The sequence below is a fragment of the Tachyglossus aculeatus genome, chromosome 11 (genome assembly GCF_015852505.1).
Source record: "Tachyglossus aculeatus isolate mTacAcu1 chromosome 11, mTacAcu1.pri, whole genome shotgun sequence".
Lineage (NCBI taxonomy): Eukaryota > Metazoa > Chordata > Mammalia > Monotremata > Tachyglossidae > Tachyglossus > Tachyglossus aculeatus.
In genome coordinates, this window is record NC_052076.1 from 51,249,379 (window position 1) to 51,276,162 (window position 26,784).

A 26,784-nucleotide genomic window follows, 5' to 3' on the forward strand; every position below is an offset into this window, starting at 1 on the left:
CTTCCCTCCCCACCCCATGCCTTCCCTCTCCCAGTGCAGTGCACACTAGCAAATTGTGAGAGTTAGACTTCATTTACATAAAGCTATTACAAGAATCTGGTCAGCAGGCAGACTGCATTCAGGCCCTGGCCCTCCTGGGGGAGGGGAGTAGAAAGCCTTGTGTCGACTGATGGGTAAATCCCAGCAGCTCTCGGGGGAGTTTTCCTTCCTGAGAAGGGTGGGAGGGGAGGAAAACAGCGAATCCACTTTCTACGTCTAGCAGTATGAAAATTCCTCTCCTGCCCTTCTCCCTCTCCTCCTGCCTTCTGCCTCCTAGCACCTTGTTAAAGCCACATTTAGGCTTTAGCGATTCTCCTTGGTCATTGTGAGACAGAAAAAATGCCTCCTAGTGTTAGAAAGTTTGGGGTTTTAGAGTCGCTGGGATTTCACATTCTCCCAGGCAAAGAATCGGTTGAGAGTGCCGCAAAAGGATCTCCGCATGTCATCTCCTCCTTCCTGATGTGTGTGGAGGCTTTGTGTTCCAGGTGAGTTAACCCCTCCCCTTCCTCTTTCTTGCCACCTCCATTACATGACTTCTTTTTAGAGTTCTTTCAGTGGACTGCGGACAGGTGCCTGAAGCATTGACTTAATTTACCATTCTCTGGGGGGATGGGGGAAGGGCAAATCTGGCTGAGTTGCCCTGCCAGATTCCAGTGGGATCACACCTGTGACTAGCGCATCTTGACTCTGCTAGTGAAAGTGGGTTCGGACTGTTTGAACTCTAATTCTTGCAGCCCTTTATGAAACTGAGAGATTTCAACGATTCCACCTTAAAACTGTGGGCAACATACTTCACTGAAGAAAAGAAAGAGCCACTGGTCAGCCTTAAACAGTTTGATGAATCTGTTTTTGTCACAGATTTAAAGGAAGAGGAGAGCAGACGAAAATCCTTGGATGTCCTCACACCATGGAGAAAGCAGAGTAATATTTCCAGTGGAAAAGCAAGCGGAACTCTGCCAAAAATAAAAATAAGCGGACATGAGCGCTTACCATGTGCAAAGCACTGTGCTAAGCACTTGGGAGAGTTCAGTATAACAGAGTTGGTAGACTTGTTCTTTATCCACAACAAGCTTACATCCTAGAAGATGAGCTTACAGTCTAGTTTTTGTTTGGTTTGTGTGTGTGTGTGTGTGTGTGTGTGTGTGTGTGTGTGTGTTTGAAAAATCAGCCAGTATCTCAGAAACGGCCAGTGAACACTTAACCCTAAATTACTTTTCCCTCCTGAAAGTATATTATCTTGCTATAACTACTCAGGCCCAAGAAAAGAGGAAAATTTCAAATCTGAGAGTGCATCATTTAGTAGCCTTGAACACTCATTAAGAATCTCTGCCAGATGGCCTCAAGGAAGGACTTGAAGCTGAGTCCTTACCACAATACCAACCCTATTAATAATAGAGGAGCTACGAAGCACTAGACCAAACTCAAATATTTGCAGCAGATAGGTAAGCCAGATTTATGGGTATGGGACCACCTCATTCAGTACCTTGAACTGCTTGATACAAAGCATTATGGGTGAAAGGATCACCAGGCCATTGGATTTGGTATCTTGCCATCAATCACTCAGGAAAAGTGTGTAAAGCTGGCCTCTCAGGTACCCTAATTCTTAAATTTAGGAGTGTCAAGCTCTCCTGTTCTTTTAACTGCTGTGATTTCTGGATCAGCTTCAAGGGGAACCCTGAAATGTGTGAACTATAGTAGCCTAGCCTGAAGGTGATGAAGGCATGTGCACAGTGGCAGTGTCTATATTTAGTAGGGAAGAACAGAAACCTCCTGAGAGCCTGAAATAGCCTCTTCTAGACATGAGAGGTAGCTAGCCACCTGTGGTCAATGGGAAACTGGGTGGGGGAGTTATTGAAAGGGATCTTGCGCTTTGTCACCTTACAAGATTTTTAAAGATGGGGTCTTGATGTATGTCCATTTTATTTGGGGGGAAAAAAACATGAAAGCACACAGTGTTCAAGTGTGCTGTAAATATTAAATCTAAAATGCACCCTCTTTCTTCCTTTTACCCCATACTGCCTAATAACAGGACTAAGGCGACTACAGGTAAATCCATCTCCAATGGAGTGAGTCAGGATCAAACTCATTCCGGACAAACGGGATGAAGACTACTTTCTGAAGAAAGTGAATTTCAGGTAACAGGTACTCTAGAAAAATTGGCTTTACCTGTACAGTACCTGCAAAATTTTGAACGCATGAAAATGCTTCTAAAAAGATTCCAGGGCCATTGTTTGCATTTTGTTTTGGAACAAATGAAGCCAATGACTTCCAACACTTGAAAATTAACGATTTTGGAAACAAACGGAATTGAAATTGCTTTGAATACCTTTTGTATTCATCCCCTTGGCCAGCACGCCCCTCTTCCAGACACTTTTCAAAATGGTTGCAGGTTCTACACGAGAGTGAAGTCATTTGTTTATCCTTCCTTGAGTGCTGATTGACAGAACTGTTCAGAGAAGATTTGCTTTTTTTTTTACACCAGAGCGTTTTTTTCCTGAGATTTCCAAAACACCTTGAAACTTTTATTTTATTTTCTTCCATTTTCGCCCTTGATTTCAGTTGTGTAAATGTCCCGAATACTTTGGCAGTATAGAAAGGCACTGAAGAAAATGTTTTGTTTCAAGTCAGGCAGTTGGTTAATATAGTGTAGAAACACTGAAAAGGGTGTTTCAACTCCCTTCACCACTGACACCTCTTAATTGGCTCTTGGTCTGTAGCTTTTTCAGTTGCTATGTGATAGACCAATTGGTCTGCCGTCTCTGGGCACAGTGTGTCCAGGGGGTAGATAGGTTGAGGGTAGAGATTGGATTTCTCACGATGTGCAGTATTCATTAATAGAGTCAGGGCTAGCTGGCCTTGTCCCTCTTTTGAAGAAATGTTAATGTTTGGTGAAAGGATGTCTGCCACAGGTTCCCCAGAACAAGGATGCTCTGGAGGTGGCTCAGTTAGGTACCTCTGAAATGGTGCGTATTCAGTGCTCGCACTCCAGAATATTGCTGTGTATGTGACTGGGGAAGAGGAAGTATAGCCTAAGAGAAGAGGTGATATGTGTGCTGGGCTTCCAAAAGAAATTGTGGCTACGTTGTGGTTGCCGTCACTTCTGTGGGTTTTAGGAGCAGAGACCCAAATCTGGAAATGACAATAGGGTTTCCTCTGCCTGCCTGAAGGCAAGCAGAATGAATAAGAGCTGCCAAGGATTTTTGGCTTGAACTCACCTCACTCCCAGTGTTTCTTTTCCTGTTTTGACAAGGTAGGGGGTTCATGTTTGTCAAAACGAGAGGCTGGTTACACTGGATGGTGCGTTTTTGACACTGAACCAGTTCTACCCCGAAAGCTTCTTTTATTGCCGATCTGCAACAACTTCATCCTCGACCACAAATATTTAAGGGGCTAAGCAGAATTTTGGAAGAGTCTAGGGAATTGCTCAAATTACTAGGAGGAAAATAGAAACCCTTTGGTAACTGGTTTGGTTCTTAAGTGCTTAATGTAGTCTTGTAGAGAAGCTGACAAAGATTAGCCTGGAGAAATATTTGGCAGCCCATCTCATACGTTACAAGTAACGGTGATGATGCAACTGACTTTAGGTGTTGTTGGCCCACTGTTTATGCGTTTAAATTTCTATTAGTCTCACTTGCCCACGATGTTTCAGACTTGGGCCAGAGGGTTCATGCCAATTTTTGTGGCTGGTTTATCGGATCCATGGTGGTGTTAGGGCATAAGTGGTGAAACTGCATTATTGGATTCTCTTTTTTTTTTTTTCCTCCTCAAAAGGTAAAGACTGTTCCTTTCATTCTTTGGTACAGGTGATCTGGTATTGAGGGGATCACCTTCTGGACAGGCAAATTCAGCCCTGTTTCCTTGAGAACCCCATGGCTGCGATAATTGAATAATGCTAATTTTATATTTGAATTTTTTGTCTTTAGTTCCCTGGTCTGTCCTCATCCCGCAATAGTATTTTAAATCTCATGTGGTGATGAGGGTAGAAAAGTGTTGTTCTGTGGGCTGGTATCAAAAAATGTTGCCTTTGAGCAGAAAAGGCTCAGTTTAGATCACTAGCCCTTGTTCTGCAGTTATTTCTAGGCCTAGGGTCTAGAAGCAGTAGGAGGAAGAAACCACCAGCCTATTTTTAATGGGACTTGCTATTTCAGGATTCTGGGTGAAATCTGCTGTCGTGCATGTACCCTCTTTCCTCTTCCTGTGTGAAGGTCACACTGTAGTGGGGTAAACATGAGGATTAATGAATTGGGATTTCGATGTGAACCTCTCCAGAGAGGCGTTAGATGTCCGCCTTTCTCCTGGGAGTCTCAAATTGTTCAGCTGCTCATTCATTGGTCTTTGGTATTAGTATGTGCAGTGCATCCAAGATCTGTCCACCCCCTTCCCGCCTTCATCCCTTCTATCAAAGCAGTTTCTAGGGTTCTGTTAGTGAAATAATACAAAGGTCAACAAATGGCAAAGGGGTGGAGGGGTGGGGACATATATAGCCCCTTGGCTCCTTCTCCATTCCTTTCCCCGTTTCTTGAAAAGAGGCTGGCTAAGACTCAGCTTTGTAGGGAGAGGTGAAAGATGTGTTTTTTTTTTCTTTTTCATGTCCCATCTTACTGATTGAAAGAAGTTAACTTCACGATGAACATAGAGACTTTCTTAAACGATTATCTTGCCTTGGATTTTAAGTGTCTTTGGGGGGCTGAAGTTTGGGATTTATGGGGCTTCTTTGGTTGTTTGCAGACCATTTGTGGCTGAAACAGGGAAACTCGCTCAGTAGAATATTTGAAATGACAGTGGAATTTTCATCTGCTGCTGATTTCACGCTGTGTCCTGAAAGTGTTTTCTGCCTGAAACCTTTGATCCAACAGTGAAACTTTTTTCCCCCTAGGCTTCTGTAGGCAGGGGTTAGTGACTACTCAGTCATCTTCTACTGTGGGAGTTTGCCAGGGGTGGTGGTGTAGGTGATGATGATGGTGGTACTTATTAAGCGCTTACTATGTGCCAAGCACTGTTATAAGCGCTGGGGAGGTTACCAGGTGATCAGGTTGTCCCACGGGGGGGCTTACAGTTTTAATCTCCATTTTCCAGATGAGGTAACTCAGGCCCAGAGAAGATAAGTGACTTGCCCAAAGTCACACAGCTGACAGTTGGCGGAGCTGGGATTCGAACCCATGACCTCTGATTCCAAAGCCCGTGCTCTTTCCACTGAGCTACGCTGCTTCTGGTTGCTGGGGGAGCAGTATACAAAGGCAAACAGTCTGCGTTTTCTGGATGGGAGGGAGATTGAAGTTCTCGGCGATCTTTTGCGGGGTTGGGGGGATGGGGAGCAAGAGAGCCAAATAATCTGTTTGTTTCACAATCACTTCTGATTTCTGCAGAGAGTTGGATCTGAGGAAATTTCTACATCTTTGTCTATTGGCTGCAACAGGGTTTCTGACAAGAGCTTCCCGCCATCACCTTTTCTATATGTGTGCGCTTGTCTCTGGGTAGGTTTGTATTTTTTTTTTTTCAATTGTGATACAGTTATTTTAGCATTCCAGAGGCAGCCTGCCCTCCACTTTCCTATTGAACCTGCTTATTGTTGGGGATGGCTGAACTGACATACACACAGGAAAGGGTACTGGCAGTCTTCAGGGTCTAAGTATAACTGCCCAAAATCCAAGAGTATGAACTGATGATTAAATGTGAAATAAGTATAAACACCTCCTTCTTCCACGTGTGTGTGTGTGTGTGTGTGTGTGTGTGTGTGTGTGTGTGTGTGAGAGAGAGAGAGAGAGAGAGAGAACTCTTTTGAAAAGGGGGAGCTTTTGAATTTTTTTGTACAAAGTTTTTCATTTTTTTTATAAATCTATATATAAAGATATGGCCCTTCTCACTTTGAAGGTGCCCAGGCAGTTACTTTGAAAATACTTTGGGAGTCAGAGGTCATGGGTTCTAATCCCACCTCTGCCACCTGTCAGCTGGGGGACTTTGGGCATGTCACTTAACTTCTCTGAGCCTGTTACCTCATCTGTAAAATGGGGATTTAGACTGTGGGACAACCCCACAGACTGTGCCCCACGTGGGACAACCTGATCACCTTGTATCTAGCGCTCAGAACCGTGCTTTGCACATAGTAAGTGCTTAACAAATACCATTATTATTATTATTATATACAGTCTGTATCTTTATGCTCTTAACTTCTGGTTATTCATTGGCTTGAGGGACTCCTTGGAAGCCCTCTCTTTCCTCAAACACTTTTTTCTGCTTTTATATAGCTACAGAACTTTTTAATATTGTTCCCCCTTCCCATTTGCTACCACATTTTAAACTAGTTTCCTTAAGTGCTTTAAAAAAAGATATTTCTACTTTCCTTGTATGTTAGGCACTCCGCTTTCTAAAATGTGCCCTGGCTGCAGGCCTTAGATTTTAATGTACATTTAGCTACTTGGGATAGGGGCTTGCTTTCTTTGCAACAGCCCATTTGTTTCACAGCTTGACAGTATCTTTGAAGACTTCAGTGCAAATTTGGGCACACTGATGAAAGCATACAGTTTGAATCATCCTCATCAATGAGCACTGTACTAAATGCTTGGGAGAGTACAGTACAGCAGAGTTGGTAGTCACGTTCCCAGCCCACAGTGAGTGGGTATGTCAGAGGCTTGATATCAGCCTCTTAAATAAAATATGTGTTTCCATCATGTGTCCACGTTTTGTTTTTTTTACCAAGTTCTATATTAGTATCACTACCTTTTTCAGTCATTTCAGTGGTAAACTATGAAGTGGCTTCTCCTTTCACTATCTTCAGCGAGAAAGAATATCACCTTGCATTTGAGTACAGTACCTGCAAAACTTGTAGCAAGAAGACTATGCTGCCAAAGTTGGTTTTTTTCTCTTAAAAAATCCTTCCACTTTTTAAATGTAGCTCCAGGCAGAGGATATAAGTTTATGAATCTGCATGGGGGTTTGGGGCCTCCCGTTGAAGAGAAAGCCAGAGAAATTTTTTGACAGGTGTGAAAGCTCTGGATTAGAGGAACAGATTCACCTCCCTTGCAGTAGAGTGTGTACCACTGTATTACTTGCTTTGTGTTCAGAGATGGTGATGGTGATAGTGGAATTTTATCCATGTGTAGGTGTTTGCTGAAGGACAGGCTCTTCTACATGGTACTCAAAATATAATAGGGTACCTTTTATTATCCCTTTCCCCAAACCCCCCCATCAGGGTGAGAATGGCATTTAAGGCTGCTAAGACACCAAAGGTGCCACCGAATGCCCTGCTCTTTGGCCAAAACCCTGACATTTTGCTGCTCATGGCAGGGCGAAGGAAAGAAGAGGGTTGGATATCCTACTGCCAACAGGATAAGCATCTGAGTTATTTTTGCACTAGTGGGGCTCCGTTCTGGTTTTGGTGCTGAACATTGTAGGGGGAGGCAAAGAACTCTTGCTTAACCCTCCTGCAAGTCATCTCTGAAAATAGGATAGTTAGGGAGGAGACCTACAAACTAGCTTTAAGCAGCAAAAAATGGCCAAAGTCCCCATTGAAAAATTGGGATGTATTAGAGATGCCTGAGAAGAACTCAAAAATGGTCCTAAGTGTTTGGGATGGGAATGATGGCCGAACTCCTGAGTGGAATTCTTTGCTCTTTTGGAGAGACTTTAAAACCCATGTAATATAGTAGGGCCGAGTCTTGTGTCAAGACTTGGCTCTGTATTACGTATATGTATATATGTTTGTACATATTTATTACTCTATTTATTTTACTTGTACTTATCTATTCTATTTATTTTATTTTGTTAGTATGTTTGGTTTTGTTCTCTGTCTCCACCTTTTAGACTGTGAGCCCACTGTTGGGTAGGGACTGTCTCTATATGTTGCCAACTTGTACTTCCCAAGCGCTTAGTACAGTGCTCTGCACACAGTAAGCGCTCAATAAATACGATTGATGATGATGATTACATGGGTTTTAAAGTAACACAAGTAACAAAGCTAGTGGTGTGTGTGTGTGTGTGTGTGTGTGTGTGTGTGTGTATCCCCAGGGTTTGTTTCATGTGCACTCTCCCAAACCTGTGGGGAAGATATAGCACTGAAGACATGGTTTGGTTTGTAGCCTGAGTCTGCTGCTGTACAAAGTGATTCTGAAAGGGCTCACATGCTATTCAGCTACTGCTCCGCTAACAAGGCTGGCTGTAGCTGTTTTCCAGCATTTGGCAGAGAACCCATTATGAAGAATTTTTTCTGCCGCTTGCTGATACTTCTCCACTGCTTTCTACCTGGGTGCTTCACCACTTTAGTTTGGCTTCTGCTGCTTCTACCACTGGCACTTTGTTTCTTCATATATTAAAAAAGTTCTCTCCTAACAACTCTTCTGCTTTCCCCAATGAACTGGGAATAAAGCCAGCTTTCTTGCTGAGATTGTGCCACTGGATTTGTTGGTGAAAGCATCTGAAATGGATATATTCCTGTACCCCCTTTCTCCTCCAATTTTTTTCCTCCCTTTCTCTTCTCTCTTCCTCCCCCCCCCCCCACTTCTCTCCCTCTCCCCACCACCCCTTCCTCAAAAGAAGTTGGCAGTCTGCCTCCAAAGTGAGCAGCGCCTCTCAATGACCCAGCCAGAAAGACCATGGGAGGCTGGCTTGTATATGCTAATAGGCCTGACTTGTTCTAGCTTGTTTGTAGTGATTTGTGGCAGCATTTATATGCAAATACTAACAACTTGCTGAGTTAATTATCATGTTTCTCCCCCCCCACCTTTGCCTTCTTGCCAGTTTTAGTGAAGGGGCTAGTCTGTCATACACTTGTCTCCTTAAGGAGCCAATTGCCCCTCTGCTCTTTCCTCTTGTTTCCCCCTCTCTTATCCTCCACACCTCCTTCACCCTCACCCTTGTATACAAGGGTGTTGAATCTGCAGTAGCCCTTTCCCTCTTACCCCCGGATTATGGCAGGGAGGGCCTTGATCAGAGTATGTGCCTAGCCTTGAAGGAAGAACAGAGCCCCACAGTGACTTTCTCGATTTGAATACTTGATTAGTGGAGTCAGATTGCAGACCAGCAGGTCGTTTTCTCTTTAGAGCTGCACCTGAGCTGTTGTGCTGCCCTTGAGGCCCTGCCAACCAGCCACTTAAAACTCCATTTTCTTCTGGTTTAAAAGCATGGCCGTCCATGCAGCCCCTGCACTGATGTGTGACCACCGAGGCCTTGCAGAAGGGAGAAGTTTTATTCTCAATTTTTAAATCTTTGCAGTGCTTTCTGATGCTTTGGGAGTGTGCTTTAATTCTAGCAGCTATTGTTGGCTTCATTTTGCAGTGATTTTTCAGTGAAGAAAGCCCTTTTTGGCATTATTAAAAAAATGTGCCTACCTTTACAACCCATGGTAATGACTTATGTCTTTAGTGTTATCCTAAAGGAAACTAAATTATCTTAAACCTTAATGAGTGACTCTGAAGCAAGTTATTTTAGAAGTTTGGCTGTGAAACCCCCATGTGGCTGTCACAGGTACCTAAAAGCAAGTTTGTGTACACTGGGTTTGGAGGTCTGTGGGCTTCATAGGCCACAGCCAGAAATGGGGTACTTTTCTCTTTTGATTTTGTTCCATTAGTTACTTGAACCTGGATTTTAATGGAATTATCAAGCATATCCTTCACTTTCTTCTTACTTCCTTTCTCTTTTCCTTCCTCTCCTCCCCCCTCCAAATAAAAATTCTTCAGAAGAGGAAAATACCATGACTTGGGTCTGGTTTTTTGGGTGAAGTGTTCGTAAGCTTACAAGTAGTTTCTATTCTGACACTGAGAGAATCCTTGAAAGGTAACTTTAAAACAAGTAAACAAGCAGGGCAATTATGCACCAGTTGCAAACTTTTTGCTCTGCATTTAGGATCCCTAACTAGACAGTTAACTGCTTTTGGGTAATGTATCCCTCTGTAAGACTGACTTTCTCTGTCCCCACTTCTGCCCTGAAGCGAAGTATTTTTTTTCATGGTTACTGAGTCAGTGCGAACAACTTTTTTTTTTTTTATAAAGCCTTTGTTTTTGCTCTTTGAAAGGTATTGCCCTGGCTGCACAGCTGCAGGCATGGAGCAAGAGACAAACTAGTTGCAGCCTCTAATCTCTGTTAGAGTTCCCACCCCTCTGTCTCTGTGTGGGAGAGAGTTGTACAGCACACTTTGGCCTGTCCAAGGGCTCTGTGTCCTTTTTCTCACTGCACAGGAGTTTGCAATAGACTAATAATTCAGGTTAATTTTAATGTATAAGGCCCTTTTTGTAGGAGAAAAGAGTGAGAACCCAGAAGTAGGGAAAAGAGCTCCGGAGACAAATGCCGTGTTTTTAAGGAATTTAAATAGTGCATTAGCACCAAAGATCTGAGTTGGAGTTGTATGTAGGCATCTATTCCTGACTGAGCCTGCTGTTTATAAAGTATATTTTCTAAATCTCTTTAAAGGAGGAAGACCAGAATTTGAGGAGCTCAAAATGGGAGAGGGGGTGGACCTAGAGGGAGGGAAAAGGGAGAAAGAAAAAGGAAGGGGGTGTGCTTCCACAGGACTTTCGCCAGGCCGCCACTGCCCATGGCCACTGCCCTTTGCTGTTCACTTCCCCCTTCCTTTATTACTCTATTTATTTATTTATTTATTTATTTTACTTGTACATTTCTATCCTATTTTATTTTGTTGGTATGTTTGGTTCTGTTCTCTGTCTCCCCCTTTTAGACTGTGAGCCCACTGTTGGGTAGGGACTGTCTCTATGTGTTGCCAATTTGTACTTCCCAAGCGCTTAGTACAGTGCTCTGCACATAGTAAGTGCTCAATAAATACAATTGATTGATTGATTGATTGATTCCCCCTGCCACCGCCACCTTCCCTAATGGTTCTGCCTGAACCAAGGGGTGATGTGGAAGCCAGTGGCAGTCATGGCTGCCTGGCCCAGCAAAAATCAGCCCTCCGAGCTGTGAAGAGGAATTTCTGACACAGCGGGAAATACATTCCCTGGCCATGCCAGAATCTCCTATTCAGCGCTTAGAGGGCCAGTCCTCCCATGGTGGGGAAGACAACAGCTGCGGTAGTGGTACTTGCTGTTATTGCACTAAATTCATTCAGTCGTATGTATTGAGCGCTTACTGTGTGCAGAGCACTGTACTAAGCGCTTGGGAAGTACAAATTGGCATCATATAGAGACGGTCCCTACCCAACAACGGGCTCAGGTGGGGGTGTGGTTTTCATTTTCAGAGGGGGAACAGCAATCACTGTTGCTGCCATCCTTCTGACAACTAAGGAGCTCCGTCCTACCCCTCCAAGGACCTAAAGGGGGACACTTAGTGGTTCTTGTTTTCAGATTTGTGGGGCTGTAGTCCAGAACTTCCAAATCGGGAAAGTTGTGCCCCAAGTGAGATTTCTGGTCACTTAACTTTAAAGGCAACCTTGTAGATAACCATGACCCTGGAGCCAGACCAAGAGTAATGAGGATATAGCTTACTTAATTTGCTATTGTGTACTCAAGCTTGCTATTCTTGGTTGAAGGCTGATGGCACAGTACAACCAGTTCTCCTATAGCACGGGGATTGCATTCTCTTAGAAGCCCACATTAAGTAAAGCTGGCATTGCCCTTTTTACTCTGGATTTGATGCCACGTATGTATCTATTCCTGCTAATTCTGACATTGGGTCTAGGACTGCCTATTTTGTCAGAATAACCCTCTCATTTTACTGTGGCACCCTCTCTCTAATGCATAGTGAAAATACAAACTCTTGCTTAAAGGTGTGCATTGGAAAATTGAAAAAATGGTGTACTGACCAATTTTATCTAACTGCAGGACTGTTTTAAAGAATGTTCAGGTCACCTGGACTAGGATTTGCTTTCAAATAGCTGCTGATATCTACTGTTGTTGCAAGTTGCCAACCTGAGATTTTTTTTTTCCCCTCTCAAAATGCATCCCTTGGGGCTACACTGGATGATGATAGAAATTCCCTTTGGATTTTGCGTGGGAGAATTTCTTCTATGACTCTGGCAATGTGGGTTACTAGTATTGCATATCTTTCTCTCCTTGGGCATTTCACCAAACCTTGAAAGATGTGGCCTGGGAGGAGGGTCTTGTCCCTGATCCAGGCTTCCAAGCCAGTTTCACCTCTGCCGAGACACTTTTGCTATTTCTTTGTGATTAGTAATCACCTTGGGTTGGTTCTGTAACCAGAGCAGGCTTAGTCCTTAAGTTCTAAACTCTTCTCATTGCCCTGAAGCAGGCTTGTCCAACCATCCGAGCAGCACTTCACAGAGTGGAATAAAGCACTTTAGTTTGACTTCCTTCTAGTTTGGCTTTTGTCTACACCATCTCTCTTTCCCGCCCTCCTCCCCAGCCACAATTCTTTTGAATAAAACCACTTCTCCTTGCCTCCCTCATTCCTCCAGAAAATGCTTTAAGGAAGGGGTCTCTATTTTTTAAAGTCACGAGTATCATTCTTCGGGAAGTGCTTTGTTCTAGTGCAGAACTGGTCATTAGCACTGAACTTGAGAGGAGTTTAATCTGAAGGGTAGAGGAACCCTTTTCCCAGTTAGTCTAAGAGCTTCAGGGTATTTTTCTAATTCTTGACCTGTTCTGCATGTGCTTTTTGTACCTCCTATCTTTCTGGGGGCAGCAGTGGTAAAGTGGTGAAGAGTTTTGACTGTATTTCAGACAGATCAGTTATCTGGGTTTTATTTTTGTCTGTGAAATGGAGGGGCACATGTTGGGATTTACTTTTTCTCTTTAAACATTCCCTGATCATTCATTTTAACTACCTCCCTCTTATTTTAATTTTTTTTATTTTTTTTAAATTTCAAATCCTCAAAGACAAAGGACCTGGAAGCTCAGACCTGTCCTGCTACATTCCTGAGTAATTTGGTTTTGATTAACCCAAGAAGAAAACTTGGTTTCTCATAGCGACTGAGGGGATCAAAGCTCCAGGACAAGCAGTTCCCTTAATGCACCACGTTTCCCCGCCCCTGGCCCCTGTCCCTCCCCCTCTCCTCCCTCCCATGTTCCCCCTTCTCCCCTCCACTTCATGGCCCTTTCAACCTCACCCGCTTTTGAAAGTTAGAGCAGGAGTTATTTCCATTTTCTAATTGTTTCATAGAAGTGGAAGTGTATCATAGTGTTTTGGATGGACAGATCTAGAGAGAAATACCACTCTTCTCTCCCCTCCCCACCCTTCCATCCCCCATCCCCCCCATTCCTTTCTTCCTGAACTCCGACAAAGCTGCAAAGCACATTCCTGTGCTAATCCTGCAACAGGAGGAATGCAAATGGCTGTAATTGTGTGACCCAGGATGGGCCTTCCACATCTGTGCAGCTTTTCTTCTTTGAGGAGATGGTTAAGCAGTTCATTTACATAGGGAATCAGGCAGTTTCCTTCTCCCCTTTAAGCCCACCCTTATACTCTCTTGTGGTGGGTTAGAGGATGCCTAATGGCAGTATGGTCACTTCTTCCTTTTCCCCACTTCTTTCTCCCATTCCAATTTGAGGGGGGGGTATGTGCACACAGATTCCTGCTGGGTGCATTTTATGAGAAGGGTAGTTAAAAAGATGTAGTCCACTTTTGATAGTGAGGAATCAAGCTGGGGTTTGAGACAACCTTGTAAGACCAGTGAATGGGGGTAATCCCTGTATCAAATAACAATAAACATTAACTGTTTAAAAAAGCAAACCCTGAGGCCCAGAGCAGTAATTGATTGCATTACTGAAAGGTTTCCTCTGCTCTTCTGGGCTTTCCTAGTGACGGAGAACAAGTTGTATGCAATTCTGACACTTCCACCTTTCATTCTTCCTCATAGGCCTGTGTTTGGGAATCAGGAGTTCAGGATGGTTAGGGTCTCAGTGCTGCAACTTTAGTGGGGGTAGTTGAAGTATTAGCTGCAGATAGTTTCATTAAACAAGTACCTGAGGTACTTACTGAACAGGAGAACTCGAATTAGAATGCATAGGTGTCTTCCTTTGAAAACTGCAGTTGGTAGCATGTATTGGTGTATGTTTAGGGGCACGCACTTCAAGGATGTTGCAAAGCAGAGCATCTGTTAAGGCTGCCTGTTCTGGAGTGGGTTGTGTGGAGAGGGCCTGAGTCTAGTGCTTGGCTTCCTTAGGCCATTGGCCTGGTAGCCAACCTCTTTATCAACTCTCTGTTGGTGGGGAAGAGTCCTGTTATCATTCATTCATTGTCATATTTATTCATTCATTTAACCGTATTTATTGAGCGCTTACTGTGTGCAGAGCACTGTACTAAGCGCTTGGGAAGTACAAGTTGGCAACATATAGAGACGGTCCCTACCCAACAGCGGGCTCACAGTCTAGCCCTTCCCTTCTTACCTTTTCCCAAGAACTTTTTTTTTATGTCCCATGTGCATAGATGTTGCCCTATTCTTATTTCTTGGCATAAGGACATTACTGCTTTTCCTCTTTCCCAGGTCCACATCTGGGGTTGAGAGAGGCAGAGGAGATGCCTAGGGCAAGAGAGGGGTAAAGAGAGGCATCATAGCCAAAAACCTATTCAGAACATTTAACGCCCATTAAAGCGTCAGACAGATCCTTGGGTAGAGCAAGATTGGGTTTAAAAGTTGCACCAAAGAGGGAAGCACCACCCTGTGAATACAGAATTGTGAAATGCCTAGATCTCTGTATTAGTAAAAAGCCAGAGGTAAGGATGCATTCAGGTACGTCTCACATCCAGTTTCTTGGAGCAGTCAGATTTAGAATTTGTCCCATTAGATGATCCTCTCCATAGTGCAGAGAGCGTCGGATTTCTTCTGTATTGATTCTGCCTTTATCAAATGTGGTAAGGGGAACCCTGGCCCAGTGGAAAGAGCGGGCTTGGGAGTCAGAGGTCATGTGTTCTAATTCCGGCCCTACCACTTGTCAGCTGTGTGACTTTGGGCAAGTCACTTAACTTCTCTGTGCCTCAGTTCCCTCATCTGTAAAATGGGGATGAAGACCATGAGCCCCACGTGGGACAGCTTGATCACCTTGTATCCCCCCAGTGCTTAGAACAGTGCTTTGCACATAGTAAGCGCTTAATAAATACCCCCCCCCCCCCCAATAACCACTACCATTCCCCACTCTCTAGCCTAACCTCTCTGGCTTAAGATGGGGGAGAAAAATACAGTGGAAATTGTCTGGAGAGCCTTTCAGAAAGCTGATTGGCTCTAATCCTGTAAGGTGAGTTTGTGTTTCAGCGTTAGGTTTCTTTGGGGGAAGAGAGGTTAGGGCTGGAGGGAGGTCTCTAATTCCTCCACTTGCAAGGAGGAAACCCTGTGAGGCTGAATGGGTCATGGCGCCTGGACCCTGCTGGGGATGAGGAGTGCTGCAGCTGCTTGACCTCGGGTGAAAAGTTCAAATCTGCATTTAAAAGAAAGCCAGGACTCAATTCTCCAGTCAAGTTGAAACAGTTCTTGTTTTAAAGTTTGTGTTCAAGCTTTGGTGCAGACTTCAAGCCGCTTTCTGCTCCCTTCCTCTGTATCCCTTCAGTCCAGCAGTCCTGTTCCTTGAGCTCGTGAGAGTATTTGGGGAGAGGGACTCATTTTATGTGTTTGGATTAGGGATACTTCAAAGAATCAATCAATGCTACAATCAATAGTACTATGTGCAGAGCACTGTCCTAAGCCCTTGTGCAATACAAGAGAATTAGCAGACACACTCGCTGGAATTGGCAGACACATTCCCTGCCATAAGAAGCTTTACAGTTTTAGAGAACCATTCAGCTGTACCACTTGAGTTCAAGGGAGAGGGAATGGTTTCTGTGTTTCTTAAACTTCTGCACTCAGTGTTGACCAATAACCTTTTTTCCCCCTTTTCATCCCACTTGCTTCCAAACAAACTGGAGGTTGAAGATAAATTGTTAGAGGGACTCGGTGGTAATCCTTCATCCCCCCCGATATTCATACGTCAGTTTGGGATGGGGGAACATTGGTGAGGCTGGGATTCCTGTCTCCATGGAGATGGAAAGCGCCCTTCCCTCCGGGGGAAAGCTCCATTTTGTCAGGCCCTATGGTTTAAAATGAGTCACTGAGTCTGTTGGGGAAAGTATGGAAAAGAACTGTTTTCCCTTTCCACTCCACCCTCACTGTGACCTTCCTGGCTGTCCCTCCCTTATGTCCCTCCCCTACCAGAAAGTGGTTCGGCCTTTCTCTCTCAAACTTCAAACTATGAATTAGTAGTGAATGTGCTAGAGGAAAGCAGTTGAAAGTATCTATTTCCTCCACATACTACCCAAACTGCCTACTTTGCTGGAAAACCTGGAGGATGGGGGGAGAGTTAGACAAGTGTCCTGCATTTGCAAGTCTTCAGGGGTTTTTTATTTTTATTTTTTTGCTTTTTTCCTCTTGCCTTTCTCCCGTGGTTTTTAGGGGGGATGGGGGGGTGGGGTGGATGCTGTCCTCAACCTGTTCAGAGCATCTAGAGTCAAGGCTTTGATTTGTTTACAGGAGCATTAGGTGAATGTAAACAATCGAACCTCTCCGATTTTACATCCTTAAAGGGAATGAAAGTGAATACAAATGGACATTAGGCCCCTGGGGCTTAAATTACTTTCTCCACCCCCTCGTGATGCTAACTAGCTAGTCTTTAACCTGCCAGGAGGAAGATAAAGACCTTTGGAAGATAAAGAGCTGTTGGAACCCCACCTATATATTTGTAATGTTTAGATAAAAGAAGCCAGGTTTGTGTATATTACAAGGCACTCACCTCGGAGCAGACCTCCAAGGAAAGACAAAAGAGAAGAATTTTCTACTGCTCAGTTTGATCACTTTGATTTTTGAATTGGGGAGGAAAGAAGAACAGCCTCATCTTGGGTGCCTGGTTCTGTTACATAAACCCTACTCCTTTTTTGGGAGTTCACAAAGTACAGGAATTTCAGTTATGCACTATGTAACTGATGAGTTGGTGCTTTAAAATGATCTTGGAAATGGAATTTTGTCTCCACTGCTGAATTTTTTTTAAACAGCCCTGGTGTGTTCTGTTCTTTCATGGTATTACCGTAAGTGATCCATGGGAAGAGTTCTGTTTTATCAGGTCCAGTACATTCTCTTCTCCTTTTTATAGAGGGGTATTAAGGTTGTGTGTGTTTAAAAGATCACAGAAATTGGGTAAGCCTGGAATGCCAAAACTGTTAGGTGAAGCCACAGGACAGCATATCTAAAGAATCCACTTCCTAGTTGGCAACTGTTTTTTTTTTTTCTCCTCCTGAAATGAGTGAACAGCTTTGAAGGCTCTTGTCAGAAGGGAAGGGTCCCTCGGGGAGCATGTGTGGAACTGCCACCAGAACCTTTGCAGTCAGAACTGGGAGGAAGCTTGACAAATGGACTGGCAAGAGGAAGAATGAGTTTCTTTCAGGGGCAGCAGGACCTCCATATTGAGGATGGGGCAGTTCTATTCTTTGTGGTGCTGGTCAGGTCAGTCACGCCAGAGTGGGGGCATTTTAATTAGCAGTGCCTTAGTCATTAGTGAGTTATTGTTTTTGTCTGGAAACATTTAAGTACTGTTTACTCCCTGTCTCCACTAAATGCAAAACAGCAATTAAGCAGAAATTTGTTGGTATGAGGCAGGGACCAAAATGGATCATCAAAAGCAGGTCATGGTTCCTGCAAACCAAATAAGCTCCTTATGTAGCTATCCTCTAATAAATGGCTCTCTCCAAACCTGTTACCCTGCCTGCTATCTACCTACCCAGAAACTGCAGTTTGATGATGGGAATAATGGCAAGCTTTTTGCCGGTGGAGCGGTGATGTGAACAATACACAGGACTTGATGTGGGATTAATATTTCCTTTTTCCTCTAAGGAAGGTCAAAGCACCTTCAAAATAGAGATTTAATTGTGTGTTAAGCACTTTGAGATCCTCGCTCAAAGAAAGTCTGTGAACTCTAGAATGAGAACAGAGTGGATAAAAGATACTCAAATAGCTGCTCTAAGGGGAGTTGTACGCAAGATGGGCCGAAGAAACACTTTAGATCTAATGAAGCAAAGCCTCAAAATGTGCTCTTCAAACACAACAGCCAAAGAGACAGATTAGCCTGGCTACAGCAATTACAGATGGGGCAACTGTCTTAGAACAGAGGTTTTGGGAAGATCATGACACCAAGAGGAAGAAATAAAACCAGCACTAGACACTGCAGATAATAAATGCAACAGTGCAGAGAGGGGCATTCTACATGTAGAATTTGTCATGCACTGGCTTTATGAGCCACATTTTCAAAATATGATTAAAAATGTCACTCTGTCATTGTTGAACACACTGTGAGCCCACTGTTGGGTAGGGACCGTCTCTATATGTTGCCAACCTGTACTTCCCAAGTGCTTAGTACAGTGCTCTGCACAGTAATAGCTCAATAAATACGATTGAAAACACAAAATACAGATCATTACTGTAGACTGGTACCAATTTGATTTTAACTACGAACTATAGTTTTGATAAATTCTCTATTGGAAGTCACTGGGGATCTTTAGGGATCACATTCTTTACACTAGCTAAAATCTTTAAAAAGTCTGGAGGGTGTGAAGCTGAAACTGTGACTGTGATGTCATAGAGTAGTTTGGAGAGAGGTGCTAGACTAAGGAACAACAAAAGGGAGTTTTTAATCTCTTGGCCATGGAGCTAATGTTTCTGCTTGGGGATTTTCATGTTTGCGGACTAGGGGAAAGGGAGTCCACTTGGAAAGGCCATATATAGCATGTGAAGAGGCAAGTTAGTGCCTATTCTCATTGGTCAGTCTGTTTTGTAGTAATCAATAAATGGTATTGAGCACTTAGTGTGCCAAGCACTGTACTAAGCTCTTGGAAGAGTACAGCACACTTGGTAGACACAACCCCTACCCCTAAGGATTTTACAATCTATGTTTTTCTCCCTTCTTGTGCCTTCTTTCTCCCCCATTCACCCTCCCTTTTGCTACTCCTCTCCCCCCAACCCTCTTCTCCCCCTTCTCTCTCCCCCTTCTCCTCTCTCCCCCTGCTCTTCCCTCTCACCCCTTCTCCCCCCCTCCCCCTTCTCCTCGCCCTTCCCCTTCTCCTCCCCCTTCCCCTTCTCCTCCCCCTCCCCCTTCTCCCCTCCCCCTTCTCCCCTCTCTCCCCCTTCTCCCCTCTCTCCCCCTTCTCCCCTCTCTCCCCCTTCTCCCCTCTCTCCCCCTTCTCCCCTCTCTCCCCCTTCTCCCCTCTCTCCCCTTCTCCCCTCTCTCCCCCTTCTCCCCTCTCTCCCCCTTCTCCCCTCTCTCCCCCTTCTCCCCTCTCTCCCCCTTCTCCCCTCTCTCCCCCTTCTCCCCTCTCTCCCCCTTCTCCCCTCTCTCCCCCTTCTCCCCTCTCTCCCCCTTCTCCCCTCTCTCCCCCTTCTCCCCTCTCTCCCCCTTCTCCCCTCTCTCCCCCTTCTCCCCTCTCTCCCCCTTCTCCCCTCTCTCCCCCTTCTCCCCTCTCTCCCCCTTCTCCCCTCTCTCCCCCTTCTCCCCTCTCTCCCCCTTCTCCCCTCTCTCCCCCTTCTCCCCTCTCTCCCCCTTCTCCCCTCTCTCCCCCTTCTCCCCTCTCTCCCCCTTCTCCCCTCTCTCCCCCTTCTCCCCTCTCTCCCCCTTCTCCCCTCCCTCCCCCTTCTCCCCTCTCTCCCCCTTCTCCCCTCTCTCCCCCTTCTCCCCTCTCTCCCCCTTCTCCCCTCTCTCCCCCTTCTCCCCTCTCTCCCCCTTCTCCCCTCTCTCCCCCTTCTCCTCTCTCTCCCCCTTCTCCTCTCTCTCCCCCTTCTCCTCTCTCCCCCCTCTCCCCCCTCCCCCCCTCCCCCTTCTCCCCTCTCTCCCCCTTCTCCCCTCTCTCCCCTTCTCCCCTCTCTCCCCCTTCTCTCCTCTCTCCCCCTTCTCTCCTCTCTCCCCCTTCTCCCCTCTCTCCCCTTCTCCCCTCTCTCCCCTTCTCCCCTCTCTCCCCCTTCTCCCCTCTCTCCCCCTTCTCCCCTCTCTCCCCCTTCTCCCCTCTCTCCCCCTTCTCCCCTCTCTCCCCCTTCTCCCCTCTCTCCCCCTTCTCCCCTCTCTCCCCCTTCTCCCCTCTCTCCCCCTTCTCCCCTCTCTCCCCCCTCTCCTCTCTCTCCCCCTTCTCCCCTCTCTCCCCCTTCTCCCCTCTCTCCCCCTTCTCCCCTCTCTCCCCCTTCTCCCCTCTCTCCCCCTTCTCCCCTCTCTCCCCCTTCTCCTCTCTCTCCCCCTTCTCCTCTCTCTCCCCCTTCTCCTCTCTCCCCCCTCTCCCCCCTCCCCCCGCCTCCCCACTCCCCCCCTTCTCCCCTCTCTCCCCCTTCTCCACTCTCTCCCCCTTCTCCCCTCTCTCCCCTTCTCCCCTCTCTCCCCCTTCTCTCCTCTCTCCCCCTTCTCTCCCCTTCTCCCCTCTCTCCCCTTCTCCCCTCTCTCCCCCTTCTCCCCTCTCTCCCCCTTCTCCCCTCTCTCCCCCTTCTCCCCTCTCTCCCCCTTCTCCCCTCTCTCCCCCTTCTCCCCTCTCTCCCCCTTCTCCCCCTTCTCCCTCTCCCCCCTTCTCCTCCCTCTCCCCCCTTCTCCTCCCTCTCCCCCTTCTCTCTCTCCCTTCTCCTCTCCCCCCTTCTCTCCCCCTTCTCCTCTCTCCCCCCTTCTCCTCTCTCCCCCCTTCTCCTCTCTCTCCCCCCCTTCTCCTCTCTTCTCCTCCTCACTAAACAATATCTTCTGACTTCCAGATTTCTGATAAATTGATAAGAGGAATTGCGTGAGTCAATAGAGTTGTAGACACTTTGCCAATATAACCCCAGCACTATTGATCTGCCAGTAAATTAAAGTCTTACTTAGAGGCTGCCGATATTTCTAATCTCCTGCCTCACCAATTACATCCTCCTTCCAAGCTACCTGGAAGGGAGATGCAAGCATTTGAGCCCTTTTTGTTTTTATTTTGAGGGACAACTGCCTTCCTTTCTCAGCTACTGAGGAGGAAATCTACTTTTTCTGCCTGGGAAACAGAGGAAGGTGGTGAAGAAAATGATTTGTGTGTGTTTTTGTTTTTTTAAAAAAATTATGTTTGATTTTATTCACTATGGTTTGTGAGTAAGCCACTCTGGAACATAGCGGTTCCATAATAAATTAGTGCTGTCCACTTCTCAACAAGATTGTGGCCCTCTGCTAATCTCTGCTCTCCTGTTGTTTTGAAGTTTCACAGAGTTCTGAGGTGATGAGATGGTAAAGAGCTGGGACTGGGGGTAATGCAGGCACATTTTGTCCTTTTTCATTTTGACTTTATATTCTATAAAGGGAGGTGATGGGGAGTTGTGCTAAAGTTTTGAAACTGGGGCTTAATTTTGCTTTTAGGGACTTTGAAGGCCTGAAGGAGAGGGACACAGAGAAAAATGCCTGTTAGCTGAAGTAGAATGTGTGTTTGGCCTGCGTTTTCCTGAATTTTCCTGGTAGGAGGAGCCTGAAGGTGGGAAAGTATATTTTTTTGTCCATTTGATTTCAACCGGGGTCTCCTGTCTGTCACTCCCCGCTCTGCCCTCTTGCATGTTTGAAGTTGGGAAACAATAACAACTGCTCTATGATGTCCCAGGAGGAACAATGGGATCCTGGAGCTCCCTATCGGGGCTCCCACTTTCAGTGATGATGGCTTGAGCAGATCGTTTGTCTGATAAGCTCCTTTCAAGTCTCGTTTATGTTTGAAAGTCCGGGGTTGGCTTTGGGAAGAAATCTCCAGATAAATGCTGTGTTCTTTCTAATACCCCAGAGCGAAAATCAATGGGAGGGATAATTCCTTACCTTGTCCTACACACACTTTCATGTGTTTCAACCTCTAGCACCACTTAAAAAAAATTATATATATAAAGACTAGACCTTTTATCCTGTGTGTCTGCCCCTCACAGGCTGTGAGGTTACATGAAACCCCTCCCCCCACCTTGATAAATAGAGGTTTGTGGTCATCACAACTGTGGGGCCTGGAGAACAGCAAACTAAATGTGAATCTTAAATATTTGTTTCTGGGGCACATGCCGTCTCTCTCGCTCTTTCGCTCTCTCTCTCGCTCTTTCTCTCTCTCTCGTATTTATTGAGCACTTACCGTGTCAGTCGTATTTATTGAGCATTTACTGTGTGCAGAGCACTGTATTAGCACTTGGGAGAGACCAATACAGCAAAGTTGGTAGACACATTCCCTGCCCACAACGAGCTTATAGTCGAGAAGAGGAGACAGACTGTTTTACAGATAGGTACTGAGTGCTCTGGGGATGAGGAAGGGGTGAATAGAGGATGCAAATTCAAGTGCAAGGGTGACACAGAAAGGAATGGGAGAAGAGGAATTGAGGGTTTAGGGAAGACTTCTTGGAGAAGATGTGCCTTCAGTAAGGCTTTGAAGATGAGGAGTTGGTAGTTTGTTGGATTTGAAGGGGGAGAGATTTCTAGGCTTGAAACTGGAGGAGAGGTCGGTGGCAAGATAAATTAGATCGAGGTACAGTGAGTAGGTTGGCATTGGAGGAGCAAAGTGTGGGATTGAATTGTAGAAGGAAATCAGGGAGGTTAGGTGGGAGGGGACATGGTGATTAAGTGCTTTAAAATTTATGGTAAGGAGTTTCTATTTGATTCAGGGGTGGATGGGCGACCAGTGGAGTTCTTGAGGATTAGGGAAACGTGGACTGAATGGTTTTATAGAGAAATGATCCGGGTAGCAGAATGAAGTATGGATTGGAGTCGGGAGAGACAGGAGGCAGGGAGGTCAGCAAGGAGGCTGATGCAGTAATCGAGGGGGGGGGGGGGATAAATGCTTAGATTACCGGGATAGCAGTTTGGATGGAGAAAAGGTAGCTCGATGTTTTCTCCCTCTACACCTTCTTGCACACCCTATGTTGAGAGAGTTTGGTTGGAAGGATGCAGAATGGAGACCAAATGATGTCAGTCTATATTTCCAAGTCTCTTAAGCCTTCCCTTTTGGAAACCGGGTGTGAGGGTGTTGGGACAAGAGAGTTGTACCCGGAGGAATTACCTGCTTTGTTATGGAAAACCATTTTGCTGCCAAGAACGATCGTGGGTGGTTGGGGTGGTTAGCAGAGCTTATTCCATGAAGGAAACCAGTTAGGATGTTGGGTGAGATGAGCTTAGTGGCTGGGAAATGAGGTCTGCCTCTCCAGGATTCCAGTTTGATTTCCTTGGGCTAAGAGTGAGTGAAGAAGATGTTAAACAAGACTAACCCCTAGGAGGTTAGGGTTGACTTTCTCCTTTGTTTGGATTGCATTGTGTGGATGAGGTGTTTAAATCTTGTTCACACCTGTCGGGGCTGAAGACCTGGCATAGAAAGGAGCTTGGAACAAGACTTCTGTTGTTGTTGCCGAAAAGGTTTCTCACTAAAAACAGAAGAACTATATTGTAGCAACTTGTTAATGTTCAATTAGGCAAATTCTGCGTGCCCCAAGCAATGGAAAGGCAGTGGCATCTACTGGCGTCCTCTGTGTTGCTGTTGAGGTGATGAAGAGAAAGTTGTTTTAGATAAACACATAAATTCTGGGGACCCTGGGCTTCGGCATTCATCCAGTGTTCTTCGGGTACAGTGGTTGTACCGAATTAAGGATCGGGCTGAAGGCAGATCATTTGCATTTAATGTAAACTGGTGCTGAGTTTCAGCCCCGACAAACTTTCCATCTTGTGTGTTGGCACTTGCCCTTCTTCCCCACCCTTGGGTGTGGTGTTGGCTGGGTGTATGATGCACTACTTTGCCCCAAAGGCAGGGAGAAGAAACCAAGTGTGTGTGGCTGCTTTAACATCATGATGCCCCAAGGTGTGCCTTCTTTACTGCCGGGACCTCATTGTCCTTTAGAATGAAAATACCTGGCAGCTTTTGGCCTAATGAATGTTTGTTTGCCTTTTTTTTTCTTTCTTTTTTTGTCCCTTGGATTTTTTTAGAGCTGCTGTTAGTCTGAATTTTGATTATAAGGGTTTTATACTTTTTGCCCTCAACCTCACAAGCATTTTCTCTCTCTCCTCCCTCCCTCTCCCCCAACCCCTCATCCCCAAACATGCAAGTTTGGAAAAGGAAAGCAGGATTTCATTTTCTCAGTGATGTACTATTGTGGAATCCAGGTTTGCAAATGCTTAGGCCTTAGGTTTGAGTATATTGTTTCACGTCCCTTTCTCCTGGGAATTGGAGCTCTATAACAGGTTAAAATCCCTTAAGGGAGATTAGCTTGACCTTTTCCCCCCCCTTCTCTCTCTTCCTCACCCTCTTCCCCCACCCTCACCCTGATCCACACACAAATAGGTAAAAATTGGGTGTGTGTCAGTAAATATGGGTACACTTTTGGATGCCTTATAGGAGTAGGCTAAAGAAGGGATAATCATGGTTACACGTGATAGCCTGTCTTCCAGCTGGTCCTAGCAGGGGCTGGCTAGACTGTAAAATATTGCCCTCTATGACTGACTGGGGCCGTGGTTTGGAGGGATGGAGAGTGCGAGGCACCTAGCAGTGTATTAAACACTAGTTGAGTACAGGAGGGGCAGTATATCACAGGAGAGAGATAAGCAAAGTTCTCTGATTGTGGATCAATAAAGGTTAGTGACATCATATCTCAAAGTGAGAGAACCTGCTTTCTGCGGAGCCATTTATCAGATCCCAGGCAAGGAGGGAATTAACTCTTTCCTAGCCAGATTGTTCTTTACCATTTGGAGCCAAGTAGAGGAATTTTTCCTTGCCTCCTTTTCTCTCTGTTTAGGGGAGATTCCCGTGACCTCGCCATACCAGTTCTAGAAATGCCTTTTGTAGCTAGAATTGCTGAGTCAGGGGTAGCTTTAGCAAACTGGAGGAGTTTATGGAAAGTTTGTTTTACTTATCCTAGTTCTAAAACCAAATTTACATTCTTAAGACATATGGTGCCATTATAACCTTTTATTATCCTTCTCCGTACTGAGAGAGTGAAGAGACTGCACTTTTAGAGAATGGCATCTTTTATCCCCAGCCTGGTCCTGGCGAGAGCTCACGCAAAATGCCGAGGGACAAACTCCTTTAGTACTTGTGGTAGCTGGATGTTTCTGACTAGGCATGACTCTGAAACGCCTATTAAACCATTGAAAAGTAACGTGGATAGTCTTTAATCAGGTCCCAGATGAGAAGAGCTCTTTATTTGGATGTGTTTAATTACTATCATTCCTTAGATTAGCAGATCCTGCGTAGTGTTCCAGCCCCCAGACTGCAGATGACGGGGGGGCATTTTGTCGGTTGAAACAGTGCGTTTAGTTCTCAGGACCATGCTTCTATAGTGGAAATGGCTTTTCAGTGTGCATTTAGGTGAATTGAGTTTCTTTTGTCTCCCTCTGAAAACTTGAATGCCTACATCTTCCCAGAATGAACCTTTTTCGCCTTGCAAGGAAGCATCAATTTTCCTCCGTGACTGCCGAGATTTTTATCCTTAAAGAGTTGGATCACTTTTCTTTCCTTCCCGTTGGTGATTTATGGTCAGGAGAGAAGGCCCTTTCCTGTAGGTCTCTGGCTGTTTATCTTTGGTTCTGCCCTGACGCTACGTTGGCTGAATGTGCTTGGGGTTTGGAGGGGGGGAACGGAGAGATGCCAGTTACATAGCCCAGGGTTGTAGGGGGAGGGGAGTTGAGGCCTGTGATTCCAGCCCACGCTAATGGGCTGATGTCCAAGTGGAAAGTGTATTTTCATTGAGGAAGTGGAGGTATTAGTGGAGCCTGGATTACTGTGTGATTGTGCTGTCAATACTGCTGTATTGAGTCCGTGAGACTCTGCACAATACAGGGAAACACTTAGCTCACTACTGCTGCTTATTGAGAAGCCAATAGCAATTTACTTGCTGACACTTGACATCAAATCCATTCCCAGAGGTGCAGCTCTTACTAAACCACCTTTGAGTTCTTTCCCTTCTTTCCCTTTTATTTGCCCCATTCTTCACTGTGAGGGTGCAATAGGGTCTCTGCTCCGGCACGCCAACGGGTCCACTGCTCCAGAGTGCATGTGGTTTAACATCATGCCGGACAGATCTTTTTCCTTCTTTCTCCTTGTTTTTGTACCCCTCTTTCAACAACTGCTTGATGATTGTAGGTATGCTCAATCCTGGGGTGTGAGGGGCCTTTTTTTAAAAAAAAAAACAAACAAAAACATAACCAAGTTTCTTTAAACGTGATCCATAAGGAGAGCATGTGGAGAGAGAATGTGTCTGCATGTGTACAGTGGTGAAAGAGAAGGGGAGCAGCAGAGGGGAAGAGCTTTGGTTTGGAACGGAGCAGAATGATTCCCCTCTTGTCACACTTTATACGTCCTCCAGTGGAACTCAAAATGAGAACTGGAGCAGGGAGGCGAGCCTTCACACGTCCATCTCTTGCACTGAATTTAACTCCTTTCGAGTTGCCCGGCCTGGGGCAGTGCTGAGCACTGTCCTCCCTTTCTAATTACACATATGGAGTCTGTCTGGATGCCGGTCTGACTTCTTGGTTTATGTTTTTAGGTGGTGGAATAGTTTATGTACTTTCAAACAGATTTATTCTTCAAATAATCAGCTCACACACCAGAGTAACCCATTTATAGACAGTCGAGACTGGCGGAACACACTAAGATTAGGGAATGCAGATCCAGGGCTGCCAATGACTCCATAATTTACACAGAACACCCGGCGCAGAAGTTTTTTCTCTGTTTCCAGACCTTGGGACTAATGCAATAACTCCCCCCTCCCACCCTCTGTTTCCCAGGTCTTGGGACCCTATTGGAAACTGTTTCAGTGTATTTTACGTGGATCCCTTTGAAACTACAGATGGGGTGTGAGGGGAAGGAGAAGGGAAGGCAAGAAAGGGAAAATAAGGATAGTGCTGTAAA

The 26,784-nt window shown here is 45.5% G+C and overlaps 1 protein-coding gene across 1 annotated transcript in view; it reads left to right on the top strand.

Moving 5' to 3' along the window:
• The first annotated feature begins 2,100 nt into the window (after positions 1 to 2,100).
• ZFHX3 (zinc finger homeobox 3) overlaps positions 2,101 to 26,784 on the top strand; it is a 264,745-nt gene continuing 240,061 nt past the window's right edge. The window contains exon 1 of the mRNA XM_038753465.1: positions 2,101 to 2,181. The gene's annotated coding sequence lies outside the window, so the exon portion shown is untranslated. The remainder of the gene's footprint in view (positions 2,182 to 26,784) is intronic.